Raw genomic sequence first — 23,177 nt, 5'->3', positions numbered from 1 at the left:
CGTTTTTAAGCCCGGCTTATGGAGCAACCGTTCTTCAGCAAGACAACTAATTAAGAAAGTTTTTAATTATCTATCTTTTTTTTTAATAAGCGTTTGACGTACGACCATGTGATATGTTAGAAATGGAATCGGCCTTCTTTCACAACTGTCCACGTGCATTATCACAACAAGAATGTTGGTCCACACCTCCCACCATTCAATAGTGTCCGACGATTCCTTAAAGAATATCTTTTAAAAATCACCGTTTTGCCACAGAACAATGGAAACCTCCTGGCCCATATAAATGTCCTGAGCAGTTTTAGGTCCATGTTTTTATATAGCCCCCTTGGGGATAAATGCCTAAGCAAGTATAATAGAGTTGGGTTGTTCCAGATCGAAATAGTTCATTGAAACTATTTCGATAAAGAAACGAAAGGAACTAGATCCAGATTTTTTGTTCTTATAGTTCCATATTCTGATCTCGTTACTTTTTGCGATCTTATTCCATTTTATGATCTCGTTTCTTTTACGGATCTCGTTTTTTTCCATATGGTTCACTCGTTCTCGTTGGTTTTTCAGATGCATGTGACAGCATCGTCACGAAATTTTTTTGCTACTTTCCTTTCCCCTACTAATTAGAGGAAAGGAAGGTCGCAATCGACAGACCATTATATAAAATTCGTTTCATCCTATTTAATCAGGAATCTATTTCAATTTCACCCTAATACATAAAATGGCAAAACCATAAATTCGTTCTTTATTTACACAAAATCCATTCAATATTATTATCCTTTCAAACACTGTATTACAATTTATAGAGTATTTGTTTATATGGACTGTTGTGTATTGAATCAACATATATACAGTAAATATTTTGCTTGCATGCTCTGGTCATAACTCGGTTAACGCCCAACAATTTTATGTCCCTTTATGATTTACGCAATTTCAAGTGATTGTGTACGATGTTATGAGTGAAACTCATATTCATAAATATTTATTTAGCAGCAGCGATACTAAAACACTTTGTAGGTGGAAATCGAGGTGGAACTCCGATTCGATACGAGATAATAAACTGACACACACGAAGCTGTTAAATGCAGTCGATTAGAAGGGGGGTCTTTTCGGTACACATTTTCCACATCGAAGAAATCGATCCAATCAGAAAGAAATGGGAGTGTTTTCTCATTTCAATTTGCCAGCCACATTCCTCCCCCGCATTTGCTATTCGTTTATATGTATTTCTTCTTCGAATATAATAGTATCTGTTTTCAATTTATTTTATTGTCCACCTTCAAAATGGAAAGAAAGCAACATGACCACCCAAAATTTGTTGGTTTTTATTAAATCAAATATTTTGTTACATTTAGCTTCATGCCTTTATATAGTTTTCATTTTTTCACTCCTCAACTGTTATCAGTTGACATTAATCCATTTTAGGTTTCTTCTTCTTTTTGGTTTTGTTTTCTTGCCCACGCCGGTTTTTACAATTCCATTTTTGATATCTAGAAGTGCCTTAGGCTTCACCTTTATTATTTTGTCAAGGTGTTTTATTGTGTGTGTATGTTCCTGTCGAGATTAATGTTTTCTGATAAGACCAGATAATGATTCAACTTTGACCCCTTGCGGCATTTCACAATTCACACTATTCTTCCTTACTCTCTCATTAGTAAATTAATATTCCTAATGCCGATTTCATCGTCCAAAGGAAGCATTATTGAATTGACAATTCCTTTTAATGAAAAGTTTCTTTGATGATGTTTGTCCTGAGATAAGTTTTATTTTTAATGGAGATATAAAACGTCAACGGTGCTCTCTAATGGAATTAAAATCTTATATTTTAGTTGCGTGCTATAAATATATATTTTGTAATTTTTTGTAATTAATACCGAAGCTTTCCGGATTTAATGAATTAAATTGAGATTTTTAAAATTTCGAAACATTTTTTTAACGCGTGATGATTTTTTTCATTTGCTGGAGATAATGTAGGATGTAATTACGATTACAAATCTTCCGTTAGTACAACGTGAAAATGTTGGAAAACATAATGGACAATTTTTTTAAGATAGAGGTTTAGTGTAGCCCCCGTATTACATTACCGTGTTTATGTGTTTTCAAGGTTTAAGCTAAGGTGACCTCTTTTACGTCCTCTTTTTTTACAGGTCAATCATCTGTCATCTATTTCTATAATCTGTCATCTATGGTCATCTATATTCTTAAAACCTTAATTAATTTAATATATTTATTTTAGTGAAGTCGTATAGAAAACGTCATACATTTTTTCAAAATCTTTCACTGAACTCTAAAAATGTTAACATATCTATATATATAAAAGAGCTTAGTGTTAAGTGAGTGAGTGAGTGACTGACAGATCATCGCCCAGACGAAACGGCTAAAGCTAGAAGCTTGAAATTTTGAGTGTGGGTTGGTGTTGGTGTGTAGGCGTGAGATAAGGCTGGGTTTTTGGAAATTCGAACTAGAAGGGTACGAAAAGTACTAAAATGTACCAAATATGGTACCCTTTGTATTAGGCGAACGGGAAGAGCTAGAATTCTGAAATTTGGAATGTGGGTCACTGATTTTTGGAAATTCGTACTAGAACGGTACGAAAAGTACTAAAAAGTACTAAATGTGATACCATTTGTATTTGACGAACCGGTAGAGCTAGAACTCTGAAATTTGGATTGGTGGTCGCTGAGTGTAGGACATATCTATCAACGGGTTTTTGGAAATTCGAACTATAAATATCCGAAAAGTACTAAAATGTACTTAATTTTGTACAATTTCGTACCATGTGAATTGATAGAGCTAAAAACTTGAAATTTGGAATGCGAATTAGGGATGAGATGTAGAGTTCATTTAAGGAGATGGTTTTGGAAGCGTGTACTCATGTGTACGAAAAGTACTATATGATACTATATTTGGTACAAATTTAATTTGGAGATAAAAATCGAGCTGGAATCCTGAAATTTGAAATTAACATTACCGTCGGAGTGTAGGATTGGGAATGTACCTAATTTTGGAATTTTTTTTATCCAGTTTCAGTAATTTTTATTCATGTGTACTAAATGGTACTAAATTTGGTACAATTTGAATTTTATGCAAACCAATAGAGCTAGAAGCATGAAATTTGGAGTCAGGATCACTGTAGGAAGTTTTAAAGATATGTAGGAAGTTTTAAAAATTTTTGCTAATGTGTACTAAATTTGGTACAATTTGAATTGTGGGTGAACCGATAGAGTTGGAATCCTAAATCCTACTGTGTACTAAATTTGGTACAATTTGAATTGTGAGTGAACCGATAGAGTTGTAATCCTGAAACTTGGATTTAGCATCTATGTTTGGGGTAAGTAAGAAGTTTTCGAAATTCGTACTACGGTGTACTTAATATCGTACAATTTGAACTGTAGGTGAACCGATAGAGTTGGAATCCTGAAACGTGGATTTAGGATCACTGTGGGGATGTAGGATTGGGATATTTAGGAAGTTTTGGAAATTGGTACAACTATGTACTAAATTTGGTACAATTTGAATTGAGGGTGAACCGATAGAGTTGGAATCCTGAAACTTGGATTTAGGATCATTGTGAGGGTGTAGGATTGGGGTCTGTAGGAAGTTTTGGAAATTCGTACTGCAGTGTACTAAATTTGGTACAATTTGAATTGTGAGTGAACCGATAGAGTTGTAATATTGAAACTTGGATTTAGGGTCACTGTTGGGTTGTAGGGTTAGGGTAAGTTGGAGGTTTTGGAAATTCATACTACTGTGTACTAAATTTGGTACAATTTGGATTGTGAGTGAACCGATAGAGTTGGAATTCTGAAACTTGGATTTAGGATAACTGTGGGTGTGTGGGTTTAGTAAGAAGTATTAGAAATTCGTGTACTAAATTTAGTACATTTAAATTTGAATTTGGAATCATTATGGGGGTGTAGGATCGGGGTATGCAGGAAGTTTTGTTGGAAGTAGAGGGGTACGAAAAGTACTAAAATGTTCCAAATATGGTACCCTTTTTATTAGCGAACGGGAAGAGCTAGAATTCTGAAATTTGGAATGTTGGTCACTGATGGAAAGTTAGAAAGATGTGCAAAAGGGTTTTTGGAAATTCGACCTATAAGTGTACTAAATGTACTAAACTTTACTGAATTTATTTCCTATTTCCTGGAATCTTGACATTTTAAATGGAAAACATGTTGGGAAGTGGTGTTGATGTACGGAAATGGTTTAAGACATTCGTACTTATGTGTATAAAAAGTGTAAAATGGTACTAAATTCCGTACTATTTACCTTCAGTTAAGTGTGTAGAGATGGAATCTTGATAATCGGAATTAGCTTTAAAAAATCGCACTTATTTGTATGAAAAGTACTTAATTGGTACTAAATTTGGTGGAAGTTGGATTTAGGTGAACAGATAGAGCTGAAGTCTTCAAATTGGGAATTAAAATAACTGTTGGAGTGTAGGACTGAGGTAGATTATGAAATTCGTACTTTTTGGTAGGAAAGGTATATATGGTACTAAATTTAGTACAATTTGGATGTTGCTTGAAAGGATAGAACTGAAACCCTGAAATATGGAATTAAGATTTCTGTTGAAGATTGAGCTATAGAGACATCTTTGGAAACTCGTATTTATGTGTACGGAAAGTACTAAACGGCACGAGATGGATTTGGGTGAACGGAGAGAGCTGGAAACCAATAATTTGGGCTAATGGTTGATGTTTGAATTTAGAATTGAGATATGGAAGCATATCACCTACCTACTACTAAATAGTACTATATTTGGTACAACTTGATTACATGTGAACGGATAGAGCTGGACTCCCGATTTTTTTAATTAAAATTACTGTTGGGGTGTAGGATTGACATAGTTTAGGAAATGTTTAATTATAGAAACAAAAAGTACTATATGGTACCGAAAAACTTACAAATGTGTGAACGAATAGGGCTGTATTCTGAAATTTTGAATTAATACTACAGTTTGAGTGCAGAATTGAGATATGTCGGTAATTTTTTAAAATTCTTCATTATGGTAAATGGTAAAAAAATTTGGTACAATTTTGATTCGAGTTAACGGATAGAGATAGTAAGTAAGTAGTAAGTAAGATTAAGGAAGTATTGGAATTTCGTACTTATGGATACGAGAAGACCTAATTGGTACTAAATATGGTACAATTCGTTTTGTGCGAACGGGAATCCTAATATTTGGACTTAAAAATAACGTTGGAGTGTAGGATGAGGTAGTTTTAAAAATACGTAAATATCTGTACTAAATGGTGCTAAGTTAATACAATTTAGATTTGAGTGAAAGGATAGAGATGGATGGATTTGAAAATAAAATTACTCTTATAGCAAAGGATTGAGACAGTGTTGGAAATTCGAACTCATGAGTACGAAAAGTACTAAATATGGTACAATTTGCATCTATGTGAAGAGATATTGCTGTTATCCTGAAATTAATGAATAAAATTACTGTTTCAGTGGGAAATTGAGGCAGTTTTAGAAAATCATACTTACGTCTACGAAAAGTAATAAATGGTACAATTTGGATGTTGGTGAACGAATAGAGCTGGAATCTTTAAATGTGGACCTAAGGTTGTTATTGGAGTGCATGACTGAGGTATTTTTGGAAATTTGTACTTTGGGTACGACAACAAAAAAATTTGGTACAATTTGGACTTCGGTGAACGGGTAGAACTCGATTCCTGAATGTTGCAACTTAGGTTACTCTGGGAGTGTAGGAAAAGTACAGAATGGTACCAAATATGGTACAGTTTAGTGAACAAATAGAGCAGAAATTCTTAAATTTGGACTTACGATTGAAAGCAGGTTTGGAATATTGAGATTGGTTCGGTATATGGGTACGAAAAGTGCGGAATGGTTTCACTCAGAGCTGAAATTCTTAAATTTGGACTATCTGAAAGAAGGATTGAGGTACATTTGGAAATTTGTACTTATGAGTACGAAAACCACTAAATTTGGAACAATTTGGACTATGGTGGAAGAAAATTCACTAAATTTGGAATAATTTGAATTTGGGTAACGGAGAGATCTGGAAACCTAAAATTTAGAATGTTGGTCATTGACAGAGAGTTGGAAAGAAGGACCAAAGGGTTTTTGGTACTAAATTTAGTGGAGGTGACGGTATAGAGGTAGTCTTGAAAATGTATAATTATGTGTTCGAAAAGTTCTAAATGGAATTACATGTGGAACCTGTACGTTTTTGATAAAGTGTGGATTTCGGAAAATAGTGCTTATGTGTATGAAGAGTACTTAATGGTAAAAAACTTGATATTAAATGTAGGAACAGATTTGGAATTCAGAACTATAGTACAACTAATTATACGGCATTCACGATTTCCATATGAAATATTTTTTTATTCCCTTTCCGCATACGAAGTAGCGGGTACTTTGCTAGTCTTAATATATAAAAGCTTAGTGATAAGTGAGTCAGTGACTGACAGATCATCGCCTAGACGAAACGGCTGAAGTTAGAGGCTTTGGTGGGCGTGAGATAAGGCTGGGTTTTCGGAAATTCGACTAAAACTGTACGAAAATTACTAAAATGTACTAAATATGGTAAAATTTGTATTAGACAAACGGGAAGAGCTTGAATTTAAATGACTGTTGGAGCGTAGAATTGCGATATGGAAGTTTATACTTACGTTTACTAAATAGTACTATATTTGGTACAACTTGATTATGTGTGATCGGATAGAGCTGGACTCCAGAATTTTAGAATTAAAAATAATGTTGGAATTCGTACTTATGGGTACGAAAAGTACTAAATTTGGTACAATTTGGACTTTGTTGAACGGGTAGAACTGGAAGCCTGAAAGTTGCAACTAAGAGAACTCTTGGAGTGTATGATTGAAATAGTTTTGGAATAGGGGTACGATGAAGATTCATTCCATTTAAAGGTATTTTATTTGACATTCCGGATCCCTGGTGGATACAAACAATACTTATAAATGAAATTTGATGTCTCTAAATCATTTTGAAACATTTTAGTCTTTAAAATTAAAGATCATTTTTAGGAAAATCCATGAAAATTTTGCGAAATAATAGTTAAAAAACCAGTGAGCGGAGCAGTATAGTCGAACGGGGCCCACCATATGATACCCTACACAACTATCACACGGATGTTTATTCCGAGCCTGGGCAATATTTTAAGATATTTGCACCATCTTCCGATTAGAGGTCAAAAGCATATCTTCTTTTCACTGACATATTTTGCGAATTTTACTAATATTCAGTACAGATCGTCTAATTACTTGTCCAGATTCCCTTATCGTGGATTGTGTTGTGATGTTCGGCTTATATTTGTGGCCTATAGATCGACTAAAAAAAACATAAAAAAAAACAAATTTTTGGTCCACTTCATCCCAAGATTATTATCTCATCATCTCCGAAAATTATGGGAGTTGTCCTTGACTCCGATCAGCGATCAGCGCTATATTTCCGCCCTCTAGTGTGGTAATGGGTTACTAAATGATATCTGAACACGTAACCACCTGTAAATATTTAAGTGTAACTCGCACATCCGGGTACATACGAAAATATAATTGGTATCAACTTAAAGGCTAACCACTCCTCTTGGATATACTATCAACTTCTCGGGTCTATTTCCTTCAGAAGAAAACTCATACGACATTGAATACAAATTTTGTAATTGTTCACACAAAAGTCAGGGCGCACTTGACCCGCTAAATATTGATTGATCTTTATAAAAACAGGCATGTTTATTCTTTGGGCCGATTCCCTTCTCCATGTAAAAATTCGCGATGTTTAGTCCATAATTGCAGACTCTGGAGCGAACAGAAAATCAGACAAAAATAAAGTTTTTGGTCCATTTCATCCCCTAAATATTAACCGATCTTTACAAAATTTCGTGAAGATTGGTCCATAACTGTGGCCTGTATCGTGTTTACAAGTTATAATGGACAGACGCACGGACGGACACACATGTCTGAGCTAGTCGAGATATGACGATCGGTATACTTAAAGGTGGGTCTAGGACCAATATTTCGCGGCGTTACAAACATTTGGGGCTGCACAAAGCTATAATACCCTAACAACATAGTTGTGTAGCGAAACTACTAAAGGATTTCGTGAGTTGTAGGGTGCACAAATGTGGACGTGTAGTTATGCTTCCATTTTATTCTTTGACTTATAAAGCACACGTTTTATCAGGGGATGTAGCTCAGATGGTAGAGCGCTCGCTTAGCATGTGAGAGGTACGGGGATCGATGCCCCGCATCTCCAACTGTAATTTTTTTATTATTTTATACAAAAATATTATATATTATAATCACCATCGCCATATAGTGTATTAAATATTTGTTTGCAATGCCTGGAGATATTTCTCGTAGACCCCATTAAATATGCACATATTCTTGATAATCGATATCATTTAGATTTTCATTAAATTTCCAATCTTTTTATCCCAACAATGATTATAGTATAGCCCCCATATAAGAGTCGCGATTGATTTTTGGTACATATTTTAATATCCATCTCATGGTTTTACATAACGACGTTTTTACCACTTCTTAGGTGAATAAAAAAGAGTAAAATTTTAAAACCAAAACAAAAATATAACTTAAAACTTGTTTTTTAGTGTATTTAATGTTATTTTTTCGCGTCATTGAAGTTAAAATCTACTGCATAATTAAAATGCAAAGTGAAGCAGTTTGTGCATTTAATTATTTTCATTTCCATTTTAGTTCAAATCAATTTTTTGCTGAATCACGTGTGTGATTTAAGAAAAAATTACATATTTATATGCTGCCAATTTTTCACGAGGGGATGTAGCTCAGATGGTAGAGCGCTCGCTTAGCATGTGAGAGGTACGGGGATCGATGCCCCGCATCTCCAAATGAAATTTTATTTAAAGCTAAAAAACATACCTCCACATTTGTGATAAGTCATTTTCTACACAAATTTGTTTCAATATTCTAGAAATACCATATTTGTTGTTGTAGTGTGCTTTGTTGTATACAAGAATAACTTTTGATACTACTTCATGTGCTCATGACCTTGGCACAACAGACGGTATGTTTTACTACAGAACAAAAGACCGTGTGTTCAATGCCAAGAAAAGGGGTGTTGTTCAATGCGGAATAGAAAATTAAAATATTTAATGTGTGAAAGATTAAGTCAAAAAATACGAATAGAAAAAAATCAACTCGATTTTGTTGTTGCATTTGTACTAATATATAGGCTCTCTCTGTGCATGTTTAAAAAAAACTGCCTATTGAAACTCTTTAGAATTATATGCACATATAAAATAACGACGATCAAGGGCGATGATATCTCACCCGGGTATTATTGTTGGTCGCTATAAGCGATATGTCGTTATAAAAGATTTCGACTGTATATATAATTGGATGCATTATTAGTTCATAAATAAATTTTAAAGTCTTTGCTACAAATACTCATTATAAGCGAACTTTTTTTCTGACTTGTGGATACCGACTTTACAACCGATATGTGTTTATAAATAATTCCGACTGTACCTTTGTTTTTGTAAAAATTGTAGTAAAATGTGTTACTAACATATAGCTAACTTAAATTTTTGTATAGCTTGAACTTTAATTAAAATGCATGCTAGTCACCCAATGTAATGCGTGTACGTGAGAAACTACTCAATAACTCTATTTTAAATAATAAACTGTTTGAACACTTTAAGGTCACTATGGGTATTTTCAACTGGGGATGTAGCTCAGATGGTAGAGCGCTCGCTTAGCATGTGAGAGGTACGGGGATCGATGCCCCGCATCTCCAAATATGATTTTTTTAAATTGAAAACATGTAAATTCATACATGAACATTACCTCGCAAAATAATGGCTGTTCCATTATTCTGCACTGTTAACCAATTAGGTTGTGCATTTAAGGTGTTGGTAAAAAATAAACTTGTGAATTATAGGAATGAAATTCACATTTTATTATAATACAGTGTAATCTATTGACATTTTAATTTTATAGCATTTAAATCCAAATACTGTGTCGAATCATAAATTACCAATGGCATATTGGTTTTTATCCTACTTAATTAACATGTACATTAAACAGTTAACGTAATAAATGTATAAAATAATTTGGACTTGGAAATTTCATATGAGAATTATGTGAAACGATTTTGTATTGAAAGATAAACGAACGTAATACACACGAAACTAGTTTTAGTAAATTTGTTAGTATTTACTACAAGTAATATTGTCACCACTGCATTGCAATGCATACAAATTAATTAATGAGTATACGTGATAAGCATATTATGCATAGTTATTGTTTAAATTTTGTTTAATTTAACAACGTATTTTTAGACTATTTATAATTTTTTATCAGGGGATGTAGCTCAGATGGTAGAGCGCTCGCTTAGCATGTGAGAGGTACGGGGATCGATGCCCCGCATCTCCAATTAACATTTTGCAAAAATAGCAAAAATAAAAAAAATAAAATCTTTCAATTTTGTAAATTTCATATGTGAATTATGTACAATGGAGCAGCATCGACAATAGTCACCAAGTAATACAAATAACGTAATTGTTATTTTTATTCGGAATAATATAAAAGAAGAAGGAAACAAAATTCCAATTCACGGACCATAAGCAATTAAATCAATATTTCAGTAAATAGAAATAAACATATATTGTTTGAATATATAGGTTGGTAGTGTTATAGTATTCCACCATAAACAGTTAATGCAATATATTAATATATATATTAATTTATTTATAATATTAAATTTTTAGTTAAGACATATTTAAATTTATTTTTATAAAAAATATATTAACATATAACAGGGGATGTAGCTCAGATGGTAGAGCGCTCGCTTAGCATGTGAGAGGTACGGGGATCGATGCCCCGCATCTCCAGTCAACTTTTTTGTACACTTAAATAGTTATAGAGTATCACAGTTCGTACAGACAAAATCATATAAATTATGTAAAGTCGAAGCTATTTACAAAAAAATATGTTTCAAAAATCTGAAATTGGAAGTAATTACTACTGTGACTTAAGCTTCGGAAAGTTCCCTGAAATATTCAGAATATATGTGGTCTTCAAGAGGTCTCGATTTATATCTATACATACAGACATATAAAATTTTCAAAATATAGTTTGAGTAGTAAAAAATGCCTTTTAAAATTGCATTTTGTATTTTAAAAGGGAAATATATCTGGCGTTATATGGGTTAATAAGTAGTTTTCTATTTGAAACACATGATATTTGCCATTTGCACATTGGGGATGTAGCTCAGATGGTAGAGCGCTCGCTTAGCATGTGAGAGGTACGGGGATCGATGCCCCGCATCTCCAAACGGAATTATTATTTTTTTCATTTTTAGGTTTCCAATATACATAACAAATGTCTATTTAATACATGAATTATTTTATTTTAAATTATGAAAATTCTATCCGTTCGAGACTTTAAATTTATATGTTTTCAAATAGTTAAACATTATAGGTAGATAACGTGTTTGATCTTTCATGAGTTTCCGTGGTGTAGTGGTTATCACATCCGCCTAACACGCGGAAGGCCCCCGGTTCAATCCCGGGCGGAAACAGTAGAAACTTTTTATTCGCTCGCTGTAGCTCTATGAAGAGATGTCTCAACATACTGAAGATACCTAAAGATTTTGGGAATCATGTCAGCTGTGAGCCTTCGAAGATATAACTTCTTCCAATGGGTTGGGTTTATGATTTCAACAAACCCAAATTACAGAATCAACAATTTGAAAAGGAGATCACTTCGTGGTACAATATTCTCGAAATCATTGATTTGGGGTGCTAAATTAATAATTCTAAACCAATTCTGTGGGCCGAATATGGACCAGATAGTACCCCCAAATGTTGGTATCACCTAAATTTCCATATTTTCATGTCCCACGAAAACCTACTCCATCAGTGCACAAATATGAGAATTATTGTTGGTGATAATAACACACAAGTCTGGCAAGACTAAAATAACTCTACCCGATGTGTGTTAGTTGTTTTCACTTCGATATCAGGGGATGTAGCTCAGATGGTAGAGCGCTCGCTTAGCATGTGAGAGGTACGGGGATCGATGCCCCGCATCTCCAGTCACACTTTTTGATACTATTGAAATGATTTTAGATTTATCAAATCTAATATTTTTTATGAAATGTACTAAAATGTACCAAATATATTACCATTTGTATTAGGCGAAATTCGTACTTATGTGTATAAAAAGTACAAAATTGTACTAAATTTGGTACTATTTGCATTTAGTTGAGCGTATAGAGATGTAATCCTGAAAAGTGGACTTAGGACTACTATTGGAGTACAGGATTGAGGTAGCTTAAAAATCGTACTTATGTGTATGAAAAGTTCTAAATGGTACTAAATTTGGTGCAAGATAGAGCTGGAGTCTTCAAATTAGGAATTAAAATGACTGTTGGAGTGTAGAATTGAGGTGGTTTAGGAAATTCGTATTTATTGATACGAAAGGTACTATATGGTACTAAATTTAGTAAAATTTGGATTTTGCTTGAAAGGATAAAGCTGAAAACCTGATTTGGAATTGTGATAACTATTGTGTGATTGTGATAACTATTTAGCTATAGAGACATATTTGGAACTTCGTATTTATGTGCACGAAAAGTACTAAACGGCACTAGATTTGATACAATTTTCAGAGAGCTGGAAACCTTAAATTTGGAATAATGGTTGCTGTTGGAATATAGAATTTAAATATGGAAGCATAGTTCTTATGTGTACTAAACGGTACTATATTTGGTACAACTTGATTATGTGTGAATGTATAGAGCTGGACTCCAGAATTTTGGAATTAAAATTACTGTTGGAGTGTAGGAAATTCTTCCAGATGTATTGGTTCACCAAAAATTTAATTTGTACCAAATTTAGTACACATTAGCACAAATTTCCAAAACTTTCTACAAAGCCAAACCCTACACTCCAACAGTGATTCTAACATCAAATTTAAAGATTCCAGCTCTATCGGTTCACCCAAATACAAATTTTGTACCATTTAGTACACATTAGTACGAATTTCCAAAACTTTATACATAGCAGGATTCCAGTTCTATCAGTTCACACAAAATTCAAATTGTACCATATGCAGTACAATTTAGTACCCATAAGTATGAATTTCCCAAACTACATCCATACCCCAATCCTACACTCTAACAATAACCTTATTTCCAAATTTCAAGGTTTCCAGCACAATTGGTGCACTTAAATGTACATTAGTACGAATTTCCAAAAATGTCCACAAAGCCCAATCCTACACCTTGAAAGTGATCCGAACGTCAAATTTCATAATTCCAGCTCAATCAGTTCACTCAAACCCGCATTTGGTACCATTTAGTACAAATTTCCAAAACTTCATCCCATCGGTTCACCCAAAATTTCAAGATTATATCTTCAGCCGTTTCGTCTGGGCGTTGATGAATCGTTAAATCAGTCTGTCAGTCAATCACTTTACTCTTATATTAGTATAGATTATTTAATGCCTATATATATTTTTTAATTTGTCCTTTATTTTTCATTCCAGGTTTTTATGAATTATATATGCTCGAATTTCCGTATGATGACAATCGAAAACGATATACAAATTATTTGAAAATATGGGAGGCCCGCCGATGACGATCAATATATATTTTGGAATTATCCTCATCTCTCAATCATAAAATTCCACAAGGAAGGAATACAATAGAATATAGTCCAAATAAGTGGCCTAAGTTGTTAAGAAAATCATTTCTTAAAATGTATATTTAATATATTTTTTAAAAGTATGTATATATTTTTTACAAAGTATATTGAATAAAAAAATAAAGAATAATGAATTTAGTAAAAATACTATTTACAAATATGGTAATTTTTCATTCACCTGGTTGTATGCATTTTTTGCGCAAATTTCAGAAAAATACCAGGCGCCCAGAAGAAAGTAGAAAGTAGCCCGCCAAAAAAGTAAAAAATTGCATCTGGCAATGCCGTACAAAAAAATTACAAAATTTGTAGCATACTTTTAGGCACTCAATTTTTTTTCCGCGGGTTGGGTGTTGCCAGACCAAAATTTTTCGAAATTTTTATTTTTTTGTCGGACAACTTGCTACTTCATTCTGGGCGCCTGGTATTTTTGTGAAATTTGCGCAAAATTGCACCAAATTTTTGGGATTTTTTGACATTGGGCGTTATTGTTAGTTACTACGAAACTAATATTGTGAACCCCCACTGAGATATTTGTTAGACGTCCATAAATACACACATTTTTAGTATTTTTTAAATCTGTTTATTTGTTTTATTTCAATAAACGAAGAAGATACATAACTACATACTCTATTTACTTAATACAATGGTAGTTTAGAGGAACAAATTGATGAACGATGTCAAAAATTGCTCAAACTACCAGACATCCAGAATCCAGGTAGATAGAAAATTGAACCAATTGGTGAACTGCGGGCTTTTAGCTCCGTAACACGAGTTTTGATATTCGGAACAAAATTTTTGTGCTCATATCAGGAAATAGATTTCAAAAAATTCAGCATAACTGATTTGGTAGTCCTTAAAGGAAGATGGCTGTTATAAAAATACACTAAGACTGCTGATTTAATATTTAAAGAAATGTTAAAAAACGGTGATTTATCCCATTTTCATCGATAATCTTACCTCGGCTGAAATAGCCACATGAAACAGAAGTATTAAAATATCCACAATATTAAAAAAAACTATATTTTTAGGAAGCTTTCAAAAGACTGATTTTGTTAAAAATATTTTCTTTCGGGAATTAAATTTAGACTCTAGATAAAAATATATTTTTTAAAGAAATATTTTTTCGAGTAACAAATAAAGTCGTGGGTTTTTAAACATGTTTTGGGGACCAGATATGGGCGAGGATTCAATACAAAATACCACAAATGTAAGTTGTTGTTGTAGCAGCCCTATTGCTTTTACACAATGGGCTGAGGTGACAGACGTTGGCCGAGTAAGACTCGGGTCGTTTCGAAAAATATGTATTTATTTTTGTCGTGGAAACAACAAATGTAAGTGGATCTCAGGGCTGTCTTTCCTGACCTGTAAGGTATCATAATGAAGTAAAAAAATTGGTCTTTGGTAGACTTCCTACCTATCATATGGCACATTTCTTTTTACAATATCAACAGTTATGACAAAAAATCACTACATTAAATTTTTCATTTATGATTTTTTCAACTACAATAGATGACGCTGCGGTCGTTAAATTAACAGGTCGTTAAGGAAATTTAAATCGGTATATATCTGTATTAATAAAAGAGTAAGGAATAGCCGCTTAAGTGGGTTGATTATACAGTCATAACATTGAAGAAACGGGCTGTGAACCATTTTAACAGAGCATGCAGTTTTATAAAAAAATCAATGATTTGAAAGGGTTGTTTGTTTGTATGACTATTCATCGTTAAATTATAGCCCGAACTGAAGATGTTTGGCATTGAAACAATACACGAAATATATATATATATATATATATACTGTTAAAAACAGTGTTTCCAAAAATTTAATAGCTAAAAGAACACCCTCTATAGTTGTAAAAATATGAAATATGGAAATGGGCAGTGTGTAATAAAACTACAGAATTCCCTCTAATCATATCTGGAAACTTTATAAAAATCGGTTTAGTATTTGCCGAGATATTTGTATTTCAATTCAACGATGGTCCGAAATACACCTCCTGCTCGATTCTGGTCGCCTATTACCTGAAAACGAAAAACCACACAAAATTGGTCTTTTAAAAAAGGCAAAAATAGTTTTGATAATGTCTGCTGTTGTATGAAAATTATAGCATACTTGTAGGGACAAAGGGCAGTTTGAGGTGCAATTTCTTGTTGTTTGATATGTAGGTGTGCTTGTATGTGATTTATGCATATATGCAATGTAAAATATATTTACTTACACATACACACACTGTACCTGTATGAGGAAAAAATTTCCATTTTTGCAAAACCGAGTTTTGTGGTGTTTTTCATTTTTTGGTAATAGGCGCCCAGCATCGAACAGAAAGTATATTTCGGACCATGGTAAAATTGAAATTCGAATAACTCCGGAAATACTTAACCGATTTTAATGAATTTTGGAGCAATGGTTAGAGGGAATTCTGCAGTTTTATTAAACAATGGTATTATATATTTATTACACCTATAAAGATAATTTTTTAGCTATTATCTTTTTGGCAACACTGTTTTAACAATTTACACACATCTTGTGTTTTGTTTTTCTGTCATACATCTTCAGTTTGGTCCATAATTTAACGATGAATCGTCATACAAACGATCAACGCTTTCAAATCATTAAATTTCATAACTAAAATGCGTGCTTTGTAAAAAAAAGTTCATTGCCCGATTCTTCAATGCTATTCTTCAATCGATCCATTGAAGCGATTTCAATTTCCTTTACGACCATACAATTTGTAATGTAATTGGTAATCCCTTCAAGAGCTATCTCGCACACCAGTCAGACAGTCGGACATTTGTAAAGCCACTACAAATTATGTGAAGCGGATTTGGTCCAAAGAAACATGGAGTCTAAAATCAATATTTCGATAGACCATATCCGCTTCACACAATTTGGAGTGGCTTAGCAAATGTCCGTCTGTCTGACTTGTGTGCGAGATAGATCTCGAAAGGATTAACCAATTACATCCAATTACATACTGTAATATTTCTTCTATACTTAAATCAAGATGGGGAATATCGGTTCCCTCCTTCTGGTGCATCCCAATACAAAGTAGTATTACATTATTTTAAACCCAACTTTGAAACTCCAATTTCATATTAATATTCAACTAATTTTGAAATTTTATTTATTTCACAATTAATTATACGATTATACCTTCCACATGACATCACTTTTATTTTAATATCTCAATACGAAAAAAGTTATAGCAAAATTAAAGGTATGCAATTTGTGTAAACCCATCGTCCGCGCCATCTATTGTTGTCTGTAAGATCCTACATGAACGCCATCTATTGAAAGGAATGATCGGTAACAGCAAAATATTTTGCTTCAGAAATGTCTTTCATGGCCTGAACTAGCTGTATAGCTTTGACATAGAATCGGCAAATTGTATTTTGAAAACGTTTTAAAGCCAATAACATACAAATTTATTCTCCTACATAATTATACCCTACACAACTATGTTGTCAGGGTATTATAGCTTTGTGCAGCCCCAAATGTTTGTAACGCCGCGAAATATTGGTCCTAGACCCACCTTTAAGTATACCGATCGTCATATCTCGACTAGCTGAGTCGATCTAGACATGTGTGTCCGTCCGTCCGTCTGTCCATTATAATTTGTAAACACGATACAGGCCACAGTTATGGACCAATCTTCACGAAATTTTGCATGTAGGATGGGTTCTGGCAAATGAAGACCCCTATTGTTTTTGGAAATGATCGGTTAATATTTGGGGGATGAAATGGACCAAATACTAAATTTTTGTCGGTTTTTCTGGTCGCTCCAGAGGACTCAATTATTGCCCAAACACCGCGAATTTTTGCATGGAGAAGGGGATCGGGCCAGAGAATAAGCATGCATGTTTTGATAAAGATTGGTCAATATTTAGCGGCTCAAATGGACCCTGACTTTTGTGTGAAAAATGAGAAAATTTGTATTCTATGGCATATATATTTACTCCTGGAGGATGTAAACCCCAGGAGTTGATAGCATATCCAAGAGGAGTGGTTGGCCTTTAAATTGATACCAAATATAGTGATGTACCTACTCAGATGTGGGAGTTACAGTCAAATGTTTACAGGTGCTTATGTATTCAGATATTATTTAGTAACCCATTACCACATTAGAGGGAGAAATATCGCGCTGATGGCTTTGAAATTTTTCATGAAGTTCCAGTTATGGTCAAGAACAACGCCTACAATTTTCGGTGATGATCAGATTAAAATTTTGGGATGAAATGGACAGAAAACATAATTTTTTGTGTGTTTTCGAGTAGAGTATAATCCGAAAATCACAACACACCCACCGGGAAGGTAATCTGGACAAGTAATTAGAGGGACTGTTCTGAATATTCGAAAAAAGTAAGGAAGAGGTGTTGTTAACCTTTAATCGGACAAGAGGGGGCAAATATCTCGAAATATTACTCAGACTTGGAATAAACATCCTCAGAAAGTTAGAGTTCGTGGTAGTTGTGTAGGGTATCGTATGGTCGGCCCCGTCCGACTATACTGCTCCGCTCACTGGTTTTTCAAATAAAACATTTCAAATTTTGAATAGATCACGAAATAGTCAGACTAAAGGTAGTACCTTTCGTATGAGATAAATTTTACTACAATACCTCCAGTTCACCAGGACATTAAATTCTACATTTATGAAATTTCCAGTTACTGCATCAATATATGGCGATCCGTTCGCCAAATTGTATGGTCGTAAAGGAATTTGAAATCGGTATATATCTATATGAAATGGGGTTAAATAATAGCCGGTTCAATGGATCGTTTATACAGCCATAAGTTCGAAGAAACGCGCAATGAACTTTCTTAACAAAGCACGTATTTTAGGATTGAAATTCAATTATTTGAAAGCGTTGATCGTTTGTATGACGATTCATCGTTAAATTATGGACCGAACTGAAGATGTATGACAGAAAAACAAAACACAAGATGTGTGTAAATTGTTAAAAACAGTGTTGCCAAAAAGATAATAGCTAAAAAATTATCTTTATAGGTGTAATAAATATATAATGCCATTGTGTAATAAAACTGCAGAAGTTCCTCTAACCATTGCTGCAAAATTCATAAAAATCGGTTAAGTAAGTATGCTCCGAAATATACTTTCTGTTCGATGCTGGGCGCCTATTACCAAAAAAATCAAAAACACCACAAAAATCGATCTTGCAAAATGGATTTTTTTCTTCATACAGCTACAGTGTGTGTATGTGTAAGTAAATATATTTTACATTGCATATGTGCATAAATCACATACAATCACACCTACATATCACGCAACAAGAAATTGCACCTCGAACTGCATGCTCTGTTAAAATGGTTCACAGCCCGTTTCTTCAATGTTATTTATGACTGTATAATCGACCCACTTAAGCAGCTATTCCTTACTCTTTTATTAATATACATATATACCGATTTAAATTTACTTAACGACCAGGTAATTTAGCGACCGCAGCATCATCTTTTTTCGAAATAAAATTTGCCGTTTCCCTACCAATGACCAATTTTTTACTTCATTATGATACCTTACAGGTCAGGAAAGACAGCCCTGAGACCCACTTACATTTGTGGTCCCTGGTATTTTTTAATGAATCCACCCCCATATCTGGTCCCCAAAACAAACATGTTTAAAAACTCACGACTTTATGTGTTACTCGAAAAAATATTTCTTTAAAAAATAGAATTTTATCTAAAGTCTAAATGTAATTCCCGAATGAAATATTTTTAACAAAATCAGTCTTTTGAAAGCTTCAAAAAAATGTTTTTTTTTTTTTTTTTTTTTTTTTTGTTTCAAATATACAATTGTGGACTTTTTAATATTTTTGTTTGGTTTCATGCGGCTATTTCAGTAAACATTGAACTGAGGTAAGATTATTGATGAAAATTGGAACCATAAGCAGTCTTAGTGTATTTTTATAGCAGCCACCAAACCAGTTATTCTGAATTTTTTGAAATCTATTTCCTGATATGAGCCCAAAAATGTTGTTCCGAACATCAAACCTAGTACAAGTTACGGGGCTAAAAACCCGCAGTTTGCTAATTAGTTAAATGTTCTATCTACTTGTTCTGGATGCCTGGTAGGTTTGAGCAATTTCTGAATGAAAATATCCAGCTTAGTCTGACATCGTTCATTAATTTGTTCCTCCACACTATCATTGTATTATGTACTATTAAGTAAATAGTGTATGTAGTTGAGTTATTTTTTCATGTACCTTCTTCGTTTATTGAAATAAAACAAATTAAAAAAAAAACTATAAATGTGTGTATTTTTGTGAAATTTGCGCAAAAACTGCATACAACCAGGTGAATGAAAAGATGTGACGTCATCAGACATATCTTACCATATTTGTTGTATCCGTAAATAAGAGCAAATAGTATTTTTAGTAAATTCATTATTCTTTATTTTTTATTCAATATTCTTTGTAAAAAATATATACATACATTTAAAAAATATATTAAATATAAAATTTAAGAAATACATTTCTTAACAACTTGGCCCACGTATTTGGACTATATTCTATTGTAATCCTTCCTTGTGGAATTTTTTTTAGAGATGAGGATAATTCCAAAAAATATATTGATCGTTATCGGCGGGCCTGCCATATTTTCAAATAAGCATATATAATTCATAAAAACCTGGAATGAAAAATTAAAGACAAATTAAAATTATATATAAGCATTAAATACTAATAAAAGAGTAAAGTGATTGACTGACAGACTGATTTAACGATCAAGGCCCAGACGAAACTTCTGAAGATAGAATCTTGAAATTTTGGGTGAGGGTCATTCTTGGTTCAAAGGTGGCAGATAAGGCTGGGTTTTAGGAAATTCGTACTAGAACGATACGAAAAGTATTAAAAAGTACTAAATGTGATGCCATTTGTATTTGGCGAACCGGTAGAGCTAGAACTCTTAAATTTTAAATGAGGGTCACTGATGGAGAGTAGAATAGATATAGCAAAGGGTATTTTAGACATTCAACCTATAAGTACGCAAAAAATACTAAAATGTACTAAATTTAGTACAATTTCGCAGCATGTGAATGGATAGAGCTAAAAATTTGGAATACAAATTAAGGATGAGAAGCAGGGTCAATATAAGGAGCTGGCTTTGGAAGCGTGCACTTATGTAACGAAAAGTATACATATAATTTAATTTGGAGGTACAAATCGAGTTGGAATCCTGAAAATTTAAATTAGCATTACCGTCGAAGTGTAGGATTGGCATATATACGTAGTTTTGGAATTTTTTATTTATGTGTACGAAAAGTACTACATCGTATATGCCGGTATATGTTAGTTGACTTAAATATTTCATTGATATGGAGTTCAATAATCCGTATTTGCACCCAATTTTAAATAAAAATAAAACATATTATTGCAAAATATTTTAGTATAAAATAATTAAAATACACAGTGCATAAAAATGTGCATTGTACGTGATTAAAATCAATATAATAGCGCCATCACTGAAATCGGTGTCGGTATTCACAATAATGCGGTTTTGTAAAGTAAATTCTAATTTATGAGGGGATGTAGCTCAGATGGTAGAGCGCTCGCTTAGCATGTGAGAGGTACGGGGATCGATGCCCCGCATCTCCAACTTAACGTTTTATACCCTCTGCATTATGGTTAATAATACAGCGGTGAAAAATGCCTCATTGAAATATTGATTTTATAGCAAAAGTTTCTTTGGACCAAATTCGATTACGATAATATTCAATCGATTTATAAATGTCTGACTTGATGGACGCATAATAACTTCCGAAGGGAGTAACCGATTTCATTCAAACTTTGCACACAGTAATAGTGCTTCCTAACAGCCGTTCTTAGCATTTGGTCAGTTGCCCTTCACTGTATAAAATAAGTGAGGTTCTGCATGTAATAATGGCCTCTAGCCTTCACTGTATAAAATAAGTGATGTTCTGAATGTAATAATGGCCTCTAGAGCGACTAGAAAATCTGACAAAAATAACGTTTTCGATTAATTGCAACCCCTAAATATTATCGCAATATCACTGTAAATGATAGGCGTCAATTTTGACCATAACCGGAACTTCATGTAAAATTTCAAAGCGATCAGTGCTACATTTCCGTACCTTGGTGGGGTAATAGTAATATTCAACGATATCATAACACATAGAATCCTTTAAATATTTACGTATAACTCCCACATCCGTGTTCATACAATAACATAATTGATATCAATTTAAATGTCAACCACTCCTCTTTGATATATTATAAAAATCTTCGGTCTATGTCCTTCAGGAATAAATATATACGACAAAGAATACAAATTTTGTAATTTTTCACAAAAAATTCAGGGTCCATTTGATCCGCTAAATATTGACCGATCTTTATCAAAACAGGCATGCTTATTCTTTGGCCCGATCGCCTTCTCCTATAATTGCGGCCTCTAGAGCGACCAGAAAAACAGAAAATAAAGTTTTAGGTCCATTTCATCCCCTTAATTTTAAGCGATCATTACCAAAATCAATAGGGGTCTTCATTAGCCCGAACGGGTCCGAAATGCAAAATTTCGATCGATCGGTCCATAACTGTGGCCTGTATCGTGTTTACCATTTATATTGGACAGACGGACGGACTCACATGTCTAGATCGACTCAGCTAGTCGAGATATGACGATCGGTATACTTACAGGTGGCTATAGAGCGAATATTTCGTGACGTTACAAACTCTTGGAGCTGCACAAAGCTATAATGCCCTGACAACAAAGTTGTGAAGGGTATAACAAGTTTTAAATATTTTGACCAAACCTATATTAAATCAGTACAAATGGTCAACTCTTTAATAAAAACATATCCATTATATGAAGCCAATTTTGAATCCCAAACATTCAGACCTTTACATTTATATACTAACCATAACATCCATTACCTCTAAATAATACAAGTCAAACATCGTTATGTTAAGGCAGGCCGAACTTTTTGTAGCTTTCACCATCATTTGGACATTTAAAACCTCAAAAATTTTATGTACCATCAACATGTCGCAAATGTCTATATAAAATCTTTTTGAGTTATAAACTATCGAGAATATTTTTAGATTTTATCATAAGCCAAATAATTCCCTACATAATCAGTTATTGTATTAATCGGTAATATAGGTTTAAAAAAATATCGATCCATTGAAGCGATTTCAATTTCCTTTACGACCATACAATTTGTAATGTAATTGGTAATCCCTTCAAGAGCTATCTCGCACACCAGTCAGACAGTCGGACATTTGTAAAGCCACTACAAATTATGTGAAGCGGATTTGGTCCAAAGAAACATGGAGTCTAAAATCAATATTTCGATAGACCATATCCGCTTCACACAATTTGGAGTGGCTTAGCAAATGTCCGTCTGTCTGACTTGTGTGCGAGATAGATCTCGAAAGGATTAACCAATTACATCCAATTACATACTGTAATATTTCTTCTATACTTAAATCAAGATGGGGAATATCGGTTCCCTCCTTCTGGTGCATCCCAATAC

General features: G+C 33.4%; 9 non-coding genes across 9 annotated transcripts; all 9 read left to right on the top strand.

Moving 5' to 3' along the window:
• The first annotated feature begins 8,165 nt into the window (after positions 1 to 8,165).
• On the top strand, positions 8,166 to 8,238 carry Trnaa-agc (transfer RNA alanine (anticodon AGC)). The gene has a single exon. It is a non-coding gene; the product is annotated as a tRNA-Ala (tRNA).
• Positions 8,239 to 8,777: 539 nt separating this feature from the next.
• Trnaa-agc (transfer RNA alanine (anticodon AGC)) lies at positions 8,778 to 8,850 on the top strand. Its single transcript has one exon. It is a non-coding gene; the product is annotated as a tRNA-Ala (tRNA).
• An 836-nt stretch (positions 8,851 to 9,686) lies between these two features.
• On the top strand, positions 9,687 to 9,759 carry Trnaa-agc (transfer RNA alanine (anticodon AGC)). Its single transcript has one exon. It is a non-coding gene; the product is annotated as a tRNA-Ala (tRNA).
• A 565-nt stretch (positions 9,760 to 10,324) lies between these two features.
• On the top strand, positions 10,325 to 10,397 carry Trnaa-agc (transfer RNA alanine (anticodon AGC)). Its single transcript has one exon. It is a non-coding gene; the product is annotated as a tRNA-Ala (tRNA).
• Positions 10,398 to 10,782: 385 nt separating this feature from the next.
• Trnaa-agc (transfer RNA alanine (anticodon AGC)) lies at positions 10,783 to 10,855 on the top strand. Its single transcript has one exon. It is a non-coding gene; the product is annotated as a tRNA-Ala (tRNA).
• A 368-nt stretch (positions 10,856 to 11,223) lies between these two features.
• Trnaa-agc (transfer RNA alanine (anticodon AGC)) lies at positions 11,224 to 11,296 on the top strand. Its single transcript has one exon. It is a non-coding gene; the product is annotated as a tRNA-Ala (tRNA).
• Positions 11,297 to 11,471: 175 nt separating this feature from the next.
• On the top strand, positions 11,472 to 11,544 carry Trnav-aac (transfer RNA valine (anticodon AAC)). The gene has a single exon. It is a non-coding gene; the product is annotated as a tRNA-Val (tRNA).
• Positions 11,545 to 11,987: 443 nt separating this feature from the next.
• On the top strand, positions 11,988 to 12,060 carry Trnaa-agc (transfer RNA alanine (anticodon AGC)). The gene has a single exon. It is a non-coding gene; the product is annotated as a tRNA-Ala (tRNA).
• Positions 12,061 to 21,206: 9,146 nt separating this feature from the next.
• On the top strand, positions 21,207 to 21,279 carry Trnaa-agc (transfer RNA alanine (anticodon AGC)). The gene has a single exon. It is a non-coding gene; the product is annotated as a tRNA-Ala (tRNA).
• Positions 21,280 to 23,177: the final 1,898 nt, after the last annotated feature.

Source organism: Musca vetustissima, unplaced genomic scaffold, assembly GCF_032173495.1.
Source record: "Musca vetustissima isolate MV318-11 ecotype Yass unplaced genomic scaffold, APGP_CSIRO_Mvet_v1 utg21518, whole genome shotgun sequence".
NCBI lineage: Eukaryota > Metazoa > Arthropoda > Insecta > Diptera > Muscidae > Musca > Musca vetustissima.
The sequence above is the reverse complement of the archived record's forward strand: the minus strand, read 5'-3'. Positions and strand labels throughout refer to the sequence as shown.